Source organism: Apodemus sylvaticus, chromosome 9, assembly GCF_947179515.1.
Source record: "Apodemus sylvaticus chromosome 9, mApoSyl1.1, whole genome shotgun sequence".
Lineage (NCBI taxonomy): Eukaryota > Metazoa > Chordata > Mammalia > Rodentia > Muridae > Apodemus > Apodemus sylvaticus.
This window is the reverse complement of record NC_067480.1, coordinates 101,417,097-101,436,650: the sequence shown is the minus strand read 5'-3', so window position 1 is coordinate 101,436,650 and position 19,554 is coordinate 101,417,097.

Genomic DNA, 19,554 nt, shown 5'->3' with positions numbered 1-19,554 from the left:
GTAGGATGAAGTCTCAAATGGAAGATGGATGGTATATAAGGGTAGAGGGTATAGAAGATGGAGGGTATAGAAGAAAGAGTCAGCAAGTTCAATGCAGGCATCACTCTACTTTCTGGCTATCATAGGGTGAACTGTTCATTTCTTTCATATCTATTTTACAAACCTAAGCTAAAATTCCAGAAACTAATGCCCTAATAAAAGAATCCTCTTTTAACTTGGTTTTTACAGATTATTTGTCACAGACACAATAAATCTGACTCATGCAGGCTTCCCTATAGACTATGACACTTAGTGAAAATAACAATGCATATTTTATCATCACCTTTAATTTACCAATATGAATATACTGGTGATATGCTAGGTTTCTGGTCTAACATTTTATGTGACTCTAAAACTCACATTTTCAATGGATATTTGAATATTTTCTACAACGTGTTTTGATCATATTGATCTCCCATATCTATATCATCCCCTTCTTTACATGCTCTAAAGCAAAATTTGCTTTCTTTTTTTTTAATTATTTTAGATAAAACTCTTTAAGTCCAGTTTGGGTACCTTATATGCCTGAATGTTTGGCTTCTCCTGGAATGTGGTTGCCTCAAATGGGAATATATTCTTAGAGAAAACTGAATTTCCAATTCCCTAGAAGCTATCAATTGCCAATAACTCATTGGTTGTGGCTAGGGCAGCTGATGCTATCCATCTCCTCCTATCCTCTATACTAGTATTTTGTTGATCTTGACCTTACTGTGTCTTGTACACGCCATCCAAACCACTGTGAGTTGACACATGCATCTGCCCTGCTCTATCAAGAAGATCCTAGGTATATGTAGTTATCTACAAACTTTGGCTCTTAAACACTTTCTATCCTATCATCAGGAATGACTTCTTAATAGTCTTTGGAAGAGGAGGTGTGATACTGATGTGTTGCTTAGGACTGAGCTCTCCAAAGTCTATTATTTCCTGATGCTTGGCTCTTTGTGGGTCTCTGTGTTAGTCACCAACTACAACAAATAGAATCTTTTCTTGCTGAAGGTTGTGAAGTGCATAGTTTATTGGCAGAAACACCTAGAGTTACCTGGGATGTCTGAGCAGAGGGATTGCTTGTACTGTTCTGTGAACATATCCATAGGGTATTGTTGTCATCAGTGACTGAGGTTTGAAAGTCCAGCTCTCTGTGGGTTGCACCATCCCCAGGATTATGGTCCTGGGAATTAAGAAGTCAGACTGAGCATGAAACAGTAGTCAGTCAGTAAGCAGCATTCTTCTATGGTTTCAATTCCTGTTTGACTTACTTCCCTGAAACCCTCAGATAGATTGTTGCCTGAAAGTGTAAGCCAAATAAGCATCTCATCCCCTAAGTGGTTTGGGGCCATGGTATATATCATGGTAACATGAAGAAAACTAGAATATTTATAAAGTTGAAATATTAAACACAGAGACATATATAGTAAGCATATTAATCAAGCAAACTAAATGATCAGCAATTTGGGAAGTCAAAATATGATGCAGTATGATTATGATCATAGTTTTATTCAGACTATAAATAAAATCAATATAAGACCAAAGTTAAAACATTTATTTAAAAAATTTAATATTTGTATTACATTATATTAACTTTGACAGCAGCTAGTAAGTCCATGGGAAGATGTATTTTAAAATTAGGCAGCCTTTAAAAACGTGGAAACTATGGCATAATTATTGTATAGATAAGTGATGTTGTATTTTATTGCATTTTAGAGAAGGAAATTTTTCTGTGTTAGAATTTTAACAGGAAGAACAGTTGATGTATATGGCTTATCTTGATGTAGTGATTACTATAGAATAGATATGCCTTAACCAAAATACTCTGAGCTAAATGTATTTCAAAATTCTCAGATTTGTTATATTATATATAATATATAATATTTAGCATATAATAGATAATATTTAATATGATATATGATATGTAATGAAATATATAATATATGGTATATTTTATGTGATATATATGTATAATATTACAAGATATCTTGTTGATGGCATTTGAGTCTACAGATGAAATTCATGTATGTTTTATATATATTTTGGTGGTTAATCTTCACCTTCAATTGATAGAATTAAGAATCACAATGGGAATGAAGCTCTGAGCATGCCTGTGAATACATTTCCCACGTAGGTTAATTCATGAGGAAGACTCATTCTAATTGCAGTGCACAGACTATGACTTGAAATCCTGGATTGTATAGAAAGGGGAAAGGAGCTGAGCACCAGCATTCATGACTGTTTCCTGACAAAGAAGACCATGTGACCAGTTGCCTTCTCTTCCAACAGCCGTGACTTCCTGAACAAGCTGCACGGTGCCTTTGAATTATGATCCCAAATAAACACCACAGGAGCTTACTTTTATCAGATATTTACTCTCAGAAATATAATAAGATTCTACTGTGCATACCTTGCTTACTTGTCTTGATGGTAACTTTATACAACATTTGAACAATATTTTGCATAAAGCAGTGAATGGGTTGCAAAATCGTGCCTTCTGTTGGAGACAAAGAATATATGATACCTCTTGTACATGGCTCTGCATTGGTTTGTGAGTCCAGGTTCCTGCTTTCTTTGAATTTTTTCTTTGTCTTCTTCCAGCAATGAGGAGTGTGACCTGTGTTGTAAGCTGAAATAAATCCTTTCCTACTCGAGATGCTATGTCCGTGGTGTTTTGTACAGCAACAGAAACCTTAAGAAGCCTACATCTTAGCTGTGGTGTTGCCTACAATCATATGGTAAGACATGTGTAGAGCCATTAGTAGAGTTGGATTATGGCAATTTGGTAAGCAAAAAGAATGTGTCTTTATCTTTTTTATATCAGGAACTAATAGAACTCTCATTATAAGCCATTATGTGACCCCCAAAATGTTTTAGAAATACTATTCATACATTACCCACTTTGCGAATGGATTTGAGAATAAGTCAAAATGACAAAAATGACTATAAAATCTATCTACAAGAAAAGCAGCTGAGACTGCAAGAAAATAATGCAGAAAAGTTCGTGCCTGTATTCAGCCAAGTTTGTTACCAACCATGAGTAACAGTCACCCACTAAGCTCTTGTAAGGACTGTAGTACTGAAATTCAGAAATAAATAATGCTGCTTGCTTACCCTCCCTGGAGAGCAGCATATACCTGTATCATAATGAGAATAACAGGTTCTGGGGGTTGCTTTTATGCAGCAGGCTCCACTAAACATGCTGGTAGCCATGGGGCAGTGGTTGTGGTACGGCTGTAAATGTCAGTGCTTCTCCAAAGTTCCGAAGCTAGTGACCAGATCATGCCAGGAGCACTCCGTGACATCATGACAAGTCAGCCGGCAGCAAAAGCAGAAGCTGCTTCACCCAGGCCTCCGAATCCCTTTGGAGTGCACTGAATGGATTGACCATAATGAACATTGTAATTCTAGTTCTGTGGATGTCTGAAGAGTAGGTTTGGCTTTGTCTGTTTATTTGTTTTAAGTTTTACACATTTTCCATTTTAGAAAGTCAGGTAGAGAAGCCAGAAGGTTGGAATGGCTAATAGTTGACATTCTGCCTCATCTCCTGCATGATGCTTAGGATTCCCAAGCAGTGAGTAGCCAGGAGTAAATACTCTATTGACCGAATGTCCCAGGACTGTGTAGAAAGCATCAGCAGTTATCACAACTTGTTTATTTTTTTTATCTTTTCCCAATTTGTTGGTTGCCGTTTTGTTCTTTATTTTTATTTTTATTTATTTTTAAAATTTATTTTCTATATTCTTTGTTTACATTCCAAATGATTTCCCCTTTCCCGATTCCCCCATCCCCATAAGTTCCCTAAGCCCTCTTCCCTCTGCCCATTCCCCAATCACCCTGTTCCCATTTCTCTGTCCTGGTATTCCCCTACAATGCTGGAACAAGCCTTTCCAGGACCAGGGACCTCTCCTTCCTTCTTGTTGGGAATCATTTGATATGTTAATTGTGTCTTGAGTATTCAGAACTTCTGAGCTAATATCCACTTATCAGTGACTGCATTCCATGTGTATTCTTTTGTGATTGGGTTACCTCACTTAGGATATTTTCCAGTTCCAACCATTTGCCTAAAAATTTCATGAATTTTTTTTAATTGCTGAGTAGTATTCCATTGTGTAAATATACCACATTTTCTGTATCCATTCTATTTGCTCAATCAAAACATAATCGATATACAAGTTCAGCATAGAATTAACAATTTTACCCTAAAACAAACAAGCAAACAAAGAAACAAACATAAAATTCAAAAAGCAAACCTTGAACCCAAACTTCCTGATCTCCTAAATATAACTTCAGTATAAACTTATCTATCATCATTTCTGACCAATAGGGTCCTGTAAATGGAATCTCATGTCTAAATGTCAAGGAAGGTCTTTATAAATAATGGAATTATTTGTCTTTTTTATGAGTTTATAAACCACACAATAGTATTAAATCTAAATGGCACAATTTTGCTAACTTGGGATAGTGTGGTATAAAACAGGAAACCTGGATTCTTGGCCAGGCTGCCTTTCACTAAGCAGGTGGCTGAACTGCACTGATGCTTTTCTCTCTTGTGTTGGTTGAACACATGATAACTACCATCAAAATCTGTGATCCTACAGTACGTGGTTATGTTGACTGGATTAAAAATAAGTATACAAATAAAAATGTAACTCTTACAATACTTACATAGTTACTTCCTGAGAAGACTAAGAACTAAAAAGTCTCCAATTATATTGTTTTATCTAGAAAAACAGATGATTAAAACGAACAAGTTATTCTTGAAATTGGAATAGCATACATACATGTGACTAGTTATCAGCTAGTTTGGGATTATCTCAAATGGGTAAAGATAAATCTATAACACGCCCTATGTCAAATGTTAAAGACTCTCTTTTACATTGTCAAGTTCTCATAACACTTTCACTATGATCCTATTTCCATTGATTCTGGTCCTTTATTATCTTCAATTTTTGGGTCTTTTATTGGTATGTAGGTATTATTAGTGTTAACATATAAGGAGTACACATGGAGGGACCCATGGCTCCAGCTGCATATGTACCAGAAGATGACCATTTCAGACATCAATGAGAGGAGAGGCCATTGGTCCTGTGAAGGCTCGCTTCCCCAGTGTAGGGGAATGCAAGTCAGGAAACTGAAGAGGGATTGGGAGGGAGAGGGAGGGATGGGATGGGGTTTTTGAAGAAGTAATGTGAGAAGGGGATACCATTTGAAATGTAAAGAAAGCAAATATCTAATAAAAAACATATATCCGGGTAAACATACATGAAAAGCTGAATGTATGAGTGAGTGTGCATGTGTGTGTGTGGGGGGGGTGGTGGTGGTGTGGTGTGGTGTAGCTCCCAGAAAGATTTTTGAATCTCAACCACTCTTTTCTCACTGTTTTTGAGACAATGTATGTCAGTCAAACCCAGAGCTGCTCAGTGTGGCTACTTGTGCTGTTTGTCTTCTTTCAGAAAAGCCCTGCCCACACTTCAAAGGTGCTCATCCCTCCACCCAAGTGCAGGAATCCACACTTCAAAGGTGCTTATCCCTCCACCCAAGTGCAGGAATCCACACTTTGGTCTTCTTACTTGCACAGTACATTCCGTGAACAGGAAGCCACACCTCCAAGCTTTGACTGCATTTAAGATTTTTTTATTTTAATAGCCAACTGCCTTAAGTTTTAACATTTGGTATGATTTTAATTTTCATTCTATTGATGAAATTAATAGAATTGTTTAAATAATATTGCCCAAATTAATTAATGCCCAAGCACAAAACCATTTTTTCCTCAATTATAGAAGTGATAATCTTCTATAATTCTCAGGGACAAAGGTAGTAAATAAAATTAGAATAACAGTGGCTCTGACATCCTGCTGCAGTATTGTAGTGAGGCTGTGCTTCATGAATTATATATTGTATAGAAGTAATATCTAGAGGAATGCATGGTAATTTGCAACAGAAGCAGCTTATATTCTGACATCTAAGAAGCATTTGTCCCTAGTTAAAAACCAAAGACTGAAAAGTAGGAAACAGCCTAGAAATCTCAAGGTAGAATGAAAGGCAAATAAAAGCAAACAGATCAATAACAACATAGCACACAACAATGTAATTACAATTCACCTTAAGAATGTATTTTCATGATGTTTTTCTTATTTTTTTAAGTTTAGATGTTGAATAAATGCTATTAATAATCTGCATAATTTTGATATTTAATATTTATAGCTTTAATCACATAAATTAAAAATATATTGAGAAATGATTATAATGGATCCTTTAATTGCTACATATTAAATAAAATAATGTTGATTTGTTCTTCATTGGATAATGAATTTCAGGTATGTTCTTTCTTTTGTTAAACTCTAAGAAACTATTATTGTAATATCAAAATCACTGACAGATTGGGTCAAGGGAAGAGGGATAAAAATTAAAATTAAAAAGATATTACTAAACCCAATCCAGCCCAACCCAAACCAAACCAAAAACTAAAATTCCTCAAAGTATAGGCCAATATACCTGATGCACATAGATAAAAATTCTCAAAACAAACAAAACCTGCAAAGCAAATACAGGCAAATATCAAATAGATAATCTACTGTAATCAAGTCGGTTTTGTACTTGAGATAGCAGGCATGGCTCAATTTACATAAGTCACTAAATGTAATCAATCATATAAATAGGTTTAAAAACAAAGATCACATAATTTTCTCAATTAATGCAGAAAAGGCTCTTGACAAAATCTAACTTGCCTTCATGATAAAAGTTCTAGAAGCAATATGACTAGAGGGACCATACTTCAACATAATAAAGTCTCTATATGACAAAAATATTCATAGTCAACATCATTCTAAGTGGAGAAAATTCAAAGCAATCCCAGTAAAATCAAGAATGTTATAGGGTTGTTCATAATCCTTATTCAATTGAAATGTAGTGCTCTATCTGGGCCAAGTTTTAAAAAGAAAATAAAGTGGTAAGTAGAAAATGAATTAAAATTATTCATATTTGCTGTAGATATTACACAGAAATCATCCCAAAAGTTCCACTAGAAAAAAATTCTAGAAATGACTCACCTTATCTTTTTTTTTTCTTTTTTCTTTTTTTTATTCGATACATTTTTTATTTACATTTCCAATGATTTCCCCTTTCCTGGCTTCCTACTCCTGGAAAGTCCCATAAGCCCTTTTCCATCTCCCTGTTCCCCCATCTACCCATTCCCACTTCCCTGTTCTGCTATTCCCCTATACTGCTGCACTGAGTCTTTCCAGAACCAGGGGCTACTCTGTCCTTCTTCTTGTACATCATTTGATATGTGGATTATGTCTTGGGTATTCCAAGTTTCTAGGCTAATATCCACTTATCAGTGAGTGCATACCATGATTGATCTTTTGAGACTGGGTTACCTCATGTAGTATGATGTTCTCCAGCTCTATCCATTTGTCTAAGAATTTCATGAATGGCTAAATAGTACTCCATTGTGTATATATACCACATTTTTTGTATCCATTTCTCCATTGAGGGATATCTGGGTTCTTTCCAGCTTCTGGCTATTATAAATAGGGCTGCTATGAACATAGTGGAGCATGTATCCTTATTACATGCTGGGGAATCCTCTGGGGATGATTTCACCCCACACCAGTCAGAATGGCTAAGATTAAAATCTCAGGAGACAGCAGGTATTGGCAAGGATGTAGAGAAAGAGGAACACTCCTCCACTGCTGGTGGGGTTGCAAGTTGGTACAACCACTCTGGAAATCAGTCTGGCAGTTCCTCAGAAAATTGGGCACGTCACTTCTGGAAGACTTTATCTTTTTTTAAGCAAGGTCTCGCACTGTACTTGGAGTTCACCAGTTCAGTCAGTCCATTGGTCAACACTCTCTAGGCTTTCTGCTGCCTCTGCTTAAACACATTTTTGGGATTACAGATGTACATCTCATGCATTCTATCCTTGTGCTAGGGATTTGAACTGAAGGCCTTATGATTGTGTAAGAAGTACTTTAGCTACTGAGCCATTAATCTAGTCCTCAAAGACATACTATCAATATAACCATCAATTAATTTATTTGCATGTGATATTTATGAGTTTGAAGAAATTGATTCTGTAATTGATAACCAGAGGAGCTTAGTTGCAAAAACTTTAAGAAGATATTTCACTCTTTGGCTATCTATAGACTCTGAAGAAAAGGCAAATATATTTGTCAGGAAAGTCCCCTGAGAAATGCTTCATTTTCAGAAAACATTGAAACTATATTTATCCACATGTCAGATACTAATGAAAGTAAGATATTTATATATACAGATATACATATATACAGGAGATTCCTTATTGTGTCCCTATCAGAAACTCCATGAGTCTTCAACATTGCAATGGAAAAGAATGGAATTCCCAAATAAATAAGCTAGAAATGAACTACATAAAAAACAACATCACTGTAGAAATATTAAAATTATTATGAACCATCTAGAGTAGATAATTTGATTTACTTTGGCTTTATATTATCTAAGCAGTAAAATAAGAAATGGTACAATGATTGATTAGTATCCAGTAACAATACCCTGCACTCTTTCATATATCTAACTTAAATTATCTTCACTTTTAAAAATACTTTCCTAGTTTTTAATATTATGTAAAGATTTTTAGTTTCATCTCTTAGATATAAAGAAACTTGTTATTGAGTAGGCTGATTTTCTTTATTTTCTTGAGTATTGCTTACTGTTTTCTTCTTAGAAGAATAATAAATAACCATTATATTATTACAAAGAATTGATGAACTTTCTGTGTTTGAGAAGCTTGTGAAAACTGTGAGACACAGAAGTCTCTTACATATGTGTCCCTTTATGGTGCTGGCTGATATTATTTAAATTCTTGACACCTGAAAAAAAATATTTCAGTGCCAGTACATTAATACCTATATCTTAGCATAGATGCATTTATACCTCTATCTCCAGCTATATAATCATTGATGTCTTGGATTGCTATGCAGCACTTTATAGAAAACGGCATAATGATAACAAAACATATTACATATTTTTATATTTGTGATTCTGATCTTTATCATAACACCTGCATCTATTGTATTCATTAGCCATTTCATCTTTATTTAATTCTTTCCTGTCCCCTACCCTTTTCTTTCAGGGACATTAGTAGGTAGCACTATAATTTAGCATTTATTCTGTAGACTATACACTATTGGGTAGTTGTGTGTAATATATCAACAACTTTGGTAGGTGATGAGTAAAGCTGAAAAGTTAACATCACCCTGAAATGAATACAGGGACTCATATCCCTTCTGTTTTTCCTTTTATTAAGTCAACTTAACTTGTACAAAATATAGGTACCTTCTAAGGTAAATGGAAGAATTTTTTTAATACTATGCGAGACAGATTAACATAAACGACGTGATGAGATTAGGTAGAAAAGAGCCAGGGAGAGGGACCATTGCTCATGGTACACGTTGGCAGTCAGATCTACTCTCATCCTTCAATTTTTTTTTCCCCATTAAAATTTAAATCAGTGGATCTGGGAGCCAGAAAAGAGAGAATTGTTTGGCAACCATCTTCTCCCTGGGAGCTGGAACTGGGGCAATCTGGTGATAATATAAAAAGGTATGAAGACAATAACAATGTCTCCTAGTCCTTCTGGGGTCCCTATGTGGCAGCAGAAGTAATGTGCGATGTGGCTTTCTGGGTCAGTTTCAAACAGCTGTGGTGACTGTCCTAGCAACAGTAGAAGTGCAGTGCCCATGGGCTCTGGGTCTGACTGAGGCATTTATGAACACACTGTTGTGTTTTTGTGTAGACTGCAGGCAGAATTATGTCCCCCATGGAAAGACAAAAGAATGGAGAACAGTCAACTTGAACTTAAACCTGTAACTCGGCAATGTTGGTTAACATAATTCTCCTTTTTTGTGTTTAAATAATTAGAAAAGAAAGCTTGTGGGAATGAGAGTAACATAAAGCTAAGGCAGAGACTTCATGAATATAAGAGTCAATTAAAACTAATTATTGGGATCTATTTGAGAATGGAATTCAGAAGAATACTTCCAGAGCAGATTGTGGTTTGCTAGGAAATCCACATCTTCAAAGGAGAACCATATAATATGCCATTGTTCAGAAAGAAAACAAACCTCTGGAAATAATTTTTCCAATGAAGACAAGCCTGATGGTGATGGTTATTTGTCAGATAAAAGTAGTTTATATCGAATCCAGCACCAGCTCAACCTTCTCTGTGTGTGTGCTGTTGTGAGGACAGAGCCTGCATAGTTGGCAGTTTGTTTGATTTTTGCTGGCTTGCTTGTTTTTTGTTTTTGTTTTTCTTTTAACTCTTACACCTATACATTGACCTAAAAGTCTTTTAAGAACTCCAGGTCAGTAGTGATGAAATATTGGTGTTCTGAAAAACTATGTTTGACCTGTTTTGAAAATAGAATCCTGGTAAACCAACAGCCATCATATATATTGAAGAGATAAAATGCACTTATTTTATAAATGATATTGGGCAATTTTTACGAACTCCCTATTCTCAACAAACATCCTAGAGTAATCTTGTATAATTTTTTGAGAATTTCAAATATGGATACTGAATTTATATTATTTAGACTCCTTCTCCACTTATAATTACATCCCAAATATTTATTTAGATAAATAATATTCATATATATTTCTCTATATATGAATATATAACATATACATCGTATATATATATATATACACACAAGCACATATGGTTTATAGATATATAAATATATGGATGTATTGCCATATATATCATAATATATACCATATATCCATATATACCGCATATCCATATATATACCATATATGTGTGTGTGTGTGTGTGTGTATACAAATAATAAAAATATATGATGAATTTATAGAGATTGTTGGACATAAGGCAAACACACACACACACACAGACACACCCCAACTAGGGCACTCGCACCTAAGAGAACTAATTATTCTTCTCTCAGAAGTCATTAATTATTTGTAGCACTTCATCTAGGTATATGGCCTTTTGAGATTTTCTCCATACATTTGCAATTCAATTAGTTTTATTTTTTTTGGATTTTTTTTTTTTTTTTTTTTTTTTTTGAGAGAGAGTACCTCTGTATAGCCCTGACTGTCCTGGAACTCACTCTTTAGACCAGGCTGGCCTCGAACTCAGAAATCCGCCTGCCTCTGTCTCCCAGAGTTTTGGGATTACAGGTGTGTGACACCACCACCTGGCTGCAATTCAATTAGTATTTCCCCTTGTGTATGTCTTGTTTAGGCAACCACGTTTTCGATATATCATGGGTCAGCTTCCCCATTATATTTAGAAGACATTGTCTCACATAAGATTTCCAGACCCTCCTCTGGCTCTTACAATCTTACTTCTTCAATGATCCTTGAGCTCATATGTAAAGACTGTGTTGCAGATGTAGACTCAGGATTGGGGACCACATAGTCAGTCATGCTTGGTATCTTGGCTATTTGTGGATTCCTGTAATGGGTTCAGCCTGTTGCAAAACACAGCTTCTTTGATGAAGAGTTAGAGGAACATCTATCTATGGGTATATTTAGAATGTAGTTACAAATTACTCTGGTCAAGAAGAGTGGCAGTAGTAGGGTCTCCTTTAGTCTGTATGACCTCTCCAGCCATGGGCAGTTAGCTGGGTTTACAATGCCAGGCATGAGTTACCTCCTATTGAATTGGCCATAGCTCTGACTCCTGATATTAGTGACTGTATTGCATCTTTGGGATCATCTCACCACGCCTGTCAGCGTCTGGTTCATGAACTTTATAGGAATTTAGGTGTTGTCTCTTGTCAGCTTGCACAGCACATTCAGATATTATAAAAGCTAGTTCTCAAGAAAGAGATTTCCATGTCAATTTTTTTTGTGAATTTCTCTAACCCTGTGTCCGAAATGTGTGATGTCTCTAGAAATAGGGTTTTAGCTTCAGGTTATATCCAGCTTCTATGACTCTACTATGTTGAAATGTAGGCAATTATTCCTTTTTTATCTTAAATTGTTAATGTTATATGGCTTGCTCTAATAAAAATAGTTAGAGTTACCATTCGGTGCTTGTGATTTGAGACTAGATCAAGAAACATGAAACTTTTCATTCATTAAAGAGAGTATCTAGCCTTCTGGTGGTTAGTATGTACTCTTTAAGATCCTGTGTAGATCTCTCGCTTTCCCCCAAGGATGCCCAGGACACACCTTACTCAACAATGAGCTGATGGGTGGTCCCTTCACTGATTAAAGCAAGCTTTCCTGTTTGAAATCCTTAGCATGAAGAATTGCTTATAAGGAGATCACAGAAATCTTAGGTTGCCATTGGCTCTTTAAAACATATTTGGGCCTTTGTAGATTTGTGTATAATATGGATTGAGGGTTGAACAAAAACTGTTATCTTGGGATTCACTGAGGTGGATGCCAAAGAACAAGAACAAACAAACCAGTTCTCATCGAAAACTGTCACAATTTGAACTGTTGTGGTATCTCAGCAGAAAACACTTGATGTGAAAGTCTGACAGACTAAATGTGATCAAAGTGCCCACCCACCCAGCAGTGTGGTAGTCAATAGCTATAATCCCAGCTCTCTAATATTGAAATAGGAGATGTAGTCACGTGGAATCTTGAAGACCAGATAGCCTAGACAGATCAGCATAAACATGCCATTAAAGAAGAAGCTAACCACTCAGACTTTTCCTCTGACCTCCAGTTTTGCAATTCAGCACGCACACAGATAGACCCTTACATACAAAATTATAATAATTTTAAATATTGTATATCAATAATATAAAATACTTTAACATATTATTTAACATATGTAATACAAATAATTGTTAAAATAATGTGAAAATTAAAAAATAAAAGATTAATTTATATAGCTTCTCACATATCAAATATATGGTTCTGTAAAACAATACTGTAGAGAAAATATTAATTTCCACCAAGCTCAGTTTTTCTCTCCATATCCCTTTTATATTAAAAGAACTTTTCATCATGGATGATGCTTGACTATTCAAGACACAGACACTGAGCATTCTTCCAAGGCAGACTTGTCAGAATGACTAGGGAAGGAGACTTTCTAGTTAGAATATCAGTAGAGTCCAAGATGGAGATGAATTCCTTACAGTTCAGTCTAAATGACAAGCATGAATCTCCATGGTAGATAAACATGTAGCTAGACAGTCTATTAAAAAAGGCATTAACAATTTTAAAGGTGCCATTGAACATTTTATTACCTTTACCTATCAGCCAAAAGTTCAGTATATAGAAAGAAAAATACCTAAATTAATATACATTTTTATGTGTAATGTATGTGTATTGATTTAGTCTTTAACCAATTAATATTTTTTAAATGCCAAGGTCAGCAGTATAGAATTAAAATTGTGTGCCTTCAAGTAAAAATGCTGTGTAACTATAACAATAAACATGTTCATGGAAGGCAATTACTTGCTCTCTGTTAACTCACATTTTTGTGGATTTTAATGCTATGTTATTTGAAGTGTATGTTATAAATAAAATGGTAACTCTAAGCTTGATAATAATTTTATTAAACTAAATAATTAGGTCATATTATCAGAAAATAATGATATTGAACTTTTGGAAAAGCATTTTAAAAGCTACTTAAAAACTAAATTTTATATTATTTGCTCCAAGCCTATCATCTGTGGCAAATACAAACAACATTAACACTTATAAACATGAGACAATGAATAGAACAGATCAGATATTCAGGTAACAGAAGAAGCTGTGGAACTTTCAGAATATCTCGCCAGGATGGTCATTATTGTGTTTCACGGAAATTACAGCCAAAGACAACTGTGGAATGCTTTTGTCCTTTAGTAGCTGGCATAGTTTCTTCTGATGAAACTTCATTCATTCTTCTTTTGAGGGACATCTAGGTTGTTCCAGTTTCTAGTTATAACAAACAAAAGTGCTATGAGCATAGTTGATCAAGTGTCTTCTGCTCAGTTCATATGTTATTTGCATATATATGGTTTTATGCTTACTGTTTGATATTGGATAAACCCTTGATTTCATTATCCCTGGGGAAGACTATTTCTCCTTTTCTTATCATTCCTTTAATTGCCTGTAATTCTTTGACTAGGCTTGAAGCCTCCTGAGCTTTTCCTCTTCCATGTTACCATACCTACTGATGTCTTCCCAAATTGAGAATCTAAAAAGGGGGACTGACTGTACACATTTGTTAATGGAATGGGATAGGACAATCAATGCAAGTGCAAAATGGGATTCTGGGTAAAAGCATGAACATATGGAAACCAGATATCAAACTATATTCTGAACCCACTCCTGGTGCTGTCCAGAAATTACTGGGGCTAAAGACCACCCAGAGGTCCCATGAGAAATGGACCAACAAAGAGCTACAAATTAATGTTAGAGAAACACAAAGATGAAGAGAGTCTAGAGAGAAGAAGGGAGAGTATGAAGGGTCTGACTTCTCTCAAGGTCTTAATAGTGCTATTCATGGACTTAGTAGGTGCAGTGCTTTCAATAGAAATGTTCTCCATAAACCCCTGTGTTTGAATGCTTGGCCCACAGGGATTCACACTATTAGGAGGTGTGGCTTTGTTGGAGTAGGTGTAGACTTGCTGGAGGAAGTGTATTGTGGGGGCAGGAGCTTCAAGATGTTCTATGCTCAATCTACACCCACAGTGACACACAATTCCTTTCTGCTGCCTTCCGATCAAGATATAGAACTCTCAGCTCCTTCATCAGTACCATTTCTGCCTGCATGCGGCCATCCTTCCTGCTCTGATGATAATGGACTAAACCTCTGGACAGGTAAGTCAGCCTCAATTAAATGTTTTCCTTTATAAAAGATGTGGTCATAGTTTTTCTTCACAGCTATAAAATCCATACTAAGACAGTTGGTGTCCATTAAAATTGAAGATGGAAAGATATGTTGGATGGCCTAAAAATGTATGACAGAACCTCTGAGAAAACCGCTGAGAAAATACAACAAAGACTTCTGTTGCTTTGCTGCTGGATCTATCTTGTGCTCACAGCACACTTCTAGAGAATGGAGGCATTAATACAGTCCCATTGCTCCACGGCATGTTTCTATTTAGCAAGTAATTGTACCCTGAAGCCCTCTCTACCAACCTAGTCAATGTTGTCCAATGTTGCACTGTACTTTGACACACTTTCTTCTCAACTCCTCGTTTTTCCTCCTTCTGTTTCAAAGGGGGCATATAACACTGTTCCCTGAAGTTTCCCCTGTTACTTGTTCCTGCAATTTTTCTTCACAAGATTGCTTCGAGACATCTGTTTTATTTGCCTTTGGAAGCTTGCAGAAATTTCTTGCAGTGGACTGGCTGATTCAGCTGAGGAGGACTGAAGTTCTGATAGTCAATCACAGAATTCCAGTGGCATTGAAAAGTTCAATCAAGGAAGGTGTCTAGTGTTGTGTTCAGCATCCAGTTAAGGCCAGACTACAAGGAGAGAAAATATAAAAATGAACAAAATCAGAAATGAAAGAGAGGACATAACATCAGTTATTCAGGAAATCCAGAGAATCATAAGGATGTACTTTAGATACCTAAAATCTAAAAGAAATGGATAATTTTTTCAACACATACCACTTACCAGAATTAAATCAAAATCAGATAAACAATTTAAATGGATCTATAATCTCTAGTGAAATAGAAGCAGTCATTAAAATCTACCAACTAAAACAACCTAGTGTCAGGCAGGTTTAGCACAGAATCCTATCAGACTTTCCAACACAATTTAGTGCAGTTTTGCATTTCTTACTGCTGGGGTGTCAGAATCCTGATGGGTAGGCAATATGCAGGGGTGCTAAGCTGAGCTTCTTCCTCAACAGTCCTAGCCCATGTTTCTCCAGGTGAGAAACAGTGGGGGCTGGAACAGAGGTTGTGGTTCTCAAACTCCTGGGCACCCAGATGCAGCTGGGTACCTCAAAGAGTAGTTGTGGACAAGAGTCTACAATGATCCTGGGCTGAGTGGAATCTGGCTTAGCTCTGAGTGAGTGACAAGAGTGAGAAGGGTCTAGAAGAAATGTCCTCTACCAGAGACTTAGGTGATATTGTGTATGACAAAGACCTCCCCATATGATGGTCCTTGAAAAAGGAGTCAGTACTTGCTTGTACCAACTGCTTTATTCATGGTAAATGAATGACTTATTCAGGATGAACCAGAGATTAAAAGTCATTTGCAGGAAGGGATGCCGAGGAAGGGATGCTCATTGGCTAATCACTTGGGTTCCTAGATACCTCATGAATATGGAGAACTCTAGATTCTATGCTATGGGACTGGTTGTCATGGTCCTCTTAGAGGGGTGTCGTGGTCATATGCTCCAGGACAGGAATCTGATAGGGAGCTAGTGTGAACTCCTGCCGTTCTAAATTATGAATATCACTGGGGCTCTGAACTTTGCTACTACCTTACCAGTTCTTCTGTCTGGTGTGCCAATACTACTGAAATTATCCCACAAAATAAAAGCAGAAGGAACTTTGGCCAATGTGTTGTATGAGGCCATAGTTACCATGATGCCCAAACCACACAAAAACCCAACAAAGAAAGAATATCATAGATAACTTTATCTTATGAACACACATGCAAAATTACTTTCAGACAGACTCCAAGAACATATCAAAAATACAACCCACCATAATCAAGCAGGCTTTATCATAGAGATGCACAGATTGTTCAACATGTAACAATCAATAACTGTAATCTACCATATAAACAAGAAAAAGGACAGAAAATAATATATAACCATCTCATTAGCTTCAGAAGAGGCCTTTGAGAAAATACAACATCCTTTAAGTATAAAAGTTGTGGAGATATTAGGGATACAAGGAACACACTCAACATAATGAAGGTAGTTACAGCAAGTCCATGGCCAATATCAATTTATATGGAAAGAAACTCAAAGAAATGTCACTAAAATCAAGAACAAGACATATCATTCAATATAGCACATGAAGTCTTAGCTAGAGCAATAAGACATCTTAAGGAGATCAAGGGGATTCAAGATGAAAAAAAATGTCTTTATTTGCAGATATATGCATGATACTATACATAAGTTAACCTCCAAAGTTCCACCAGGAAATTACCACAGCTTATAAATACAATTCTAATAAGTGATACAACACTGTTTCAACAATGTAGCTAGATACAAGTTTTAACTAAAAAAATTTGTAGCCTTCCCATGTAAAACCAATAAAGAAACTGTTAAATAAATCAGGGAAATAAGACTTTTTATAATAGCCTCAAATAGTATAACATACCTTGGGGCAACTCTAACAAAGCAAATAAAACACTTATATGATAAATACCTTATGACATTGAAGAAAAATTGAAGAAGACATCAGAAGATATGGAAAGATGTTTCATGCTCACGGATCAGTAGGATTAATATACTAAAAATGGTCATCCTACCAAAATCAATCTAAAGATTCAATGCCTTCCCCATAAGTATTGCAGCACAATTCTTGCAGATATTGAAAGAACAATCTTCAGTGTCCAATGATGCAGGGAACTGTGGAGCTGTTCTGGTCTAGTTGCCTTGAGAGGAGTGAGTCAGGGATTTTTTCAGGTTAGAGTTCATGGATCCTGCACATCTTTCTCCTCCTGAGAGGCTGATACAATGAAAGCAATGAAGCCTTCAGACCAAGGATGTTTCTCTGTGTCCCTAGAAGTGATCAAAGCATATAGAAGTTTGGCAGAATTAATCTTATACATTAATCTCATATGCTCTGTCTAGTTTGCAACTACCATTGTATTGTATCCTGGCAAACATCATTGTATTCATCCTAGCAATCTCCACTGTATTCTGCTTTTGATAAGTATACAAAAAGTCTGATTGAAAAAATACCAACAAAAATAACAACAAAAAGTAAAACACACACAATATAAAAAAAGTTGTCTCAGCCTCAGTCTTTCGTAGACCTCTCCGAATTGCCCTGGTTTTCATTCCTACTGACCATATCAAGAGACCCTGGTTCAGTAAGTAACCATTGCCATTTAATGCTATGATAATGCTATGCTAATATGGTAACACAAAACCCAGGATACCTACCACAATTTTGAATAATTAGTGAACTGCTAGAAATGTCATTATCCCATATTGAAATTTCTACAAATCTACAGTAATAAAAACAGTATGGTGTTGGTATAAACACAGATACCATGGACTTTCCTTCAGTCTCCGCTCTATACTTTGTTTCCATATTTTCTCCTGGGAGTATTTTGTTCCCTCTTTTAAGAAGCATTGAAGCATCCACACTTTGGTCTTCCTTCTTCTTGAGCTACATATGGTCTCTGAATTGTATCGTTCGTATTCCAAACTTCTGGGCTAATATCCACTTAGTGAGTGTACACCATGTGTATTCTTTTGTGATTGGGTTACCTCACTCAGGATATTTTCAAGTTGAAACTTGAAACCATTTGCCTGTGAATTTCATGGAGTCATTATTTTTAATAGTTCATCTTTTGAGGGACATCTGGGCTGTTTCCAGCTTCTGCCTATTATAAATAAGGCTGCTATGAACATAGTGTAGCATGTGTCCTTATTACATGCTGGAGCATCTTCTGGGTATTTGGCCAAGAGTGGTATAGCTGGGTCTTCAGGTAGTACTATGTCCAATCTTTCTCTACATCCTTGCCAGCATCAGCTGTCACCTGAGTTTTTGATCTAGCCATTCTGACTGTTGTGAGGTGGAATTTTAGGGTCATTTTGATTTGCATTTCCCTGATAACTAAGGATGATCTATGCCATATACAGTCACCAAACCCAGATGCTATTGCAGAAGCCAGGAAGTGTTTGCTGACAGGAGCCTGATTTGACTGTTTCCTGAAAGGCTGTGCCAGGGCCTGACAAATACAAAGGCAGATGCTTGCAGCAAACCATTGGACTGAGTGTGGGTTCTCAGTTGGGACAGTTGGAGAAGGGACTGAAGGAGCTGAGAGACTTTGCAGCCCCATGGGGGGAGCAAAAGTGTCAACTGACCAGACCCCCTGAAGTTCCCAGGGATTGGTCCACCAACCAAAGTGTACACATGAAGAAACCCATGGCTCTAGCTGCATATGTGGCAGAGAATGGCCTTATTGGACATCAGTGGGAGGTGTGGCCTTGCCCCAGTGTAGGGGAATGCCAGAACTGAAAGGTAGGAGTGGGTAGATGGGTGGAGGAGCACCCTCAAAGAGGATGGGGGGGAGATGCGATAGGAGATTTCTGTATCCCCGTGCATATCATTTGAATTATGCTTGTATATTTTTAAGAAAATTTTAAAATTTGAATGCCAAGGAACTCCTTGCTGAGGGTATATGAGATCCTCTAACTAGGCATATTGATGCCTGGGTTAAATGAAGGAATTCACTTATTAACATATGACATGATCCTGACGTAATATTGGGAAAGAAGGCGTGTCTATGTTTCTCCACAGAATGCTGCAGAAGCATGCTAGCTGCAAAGTGATTGGTGTAGCAGGCTGAAGATAAGCTGACTGTGGGCTTGCTGAGTGCCCAGACAATGGTAACATAAGCGCTATATTGGGTATATGTTCTTGA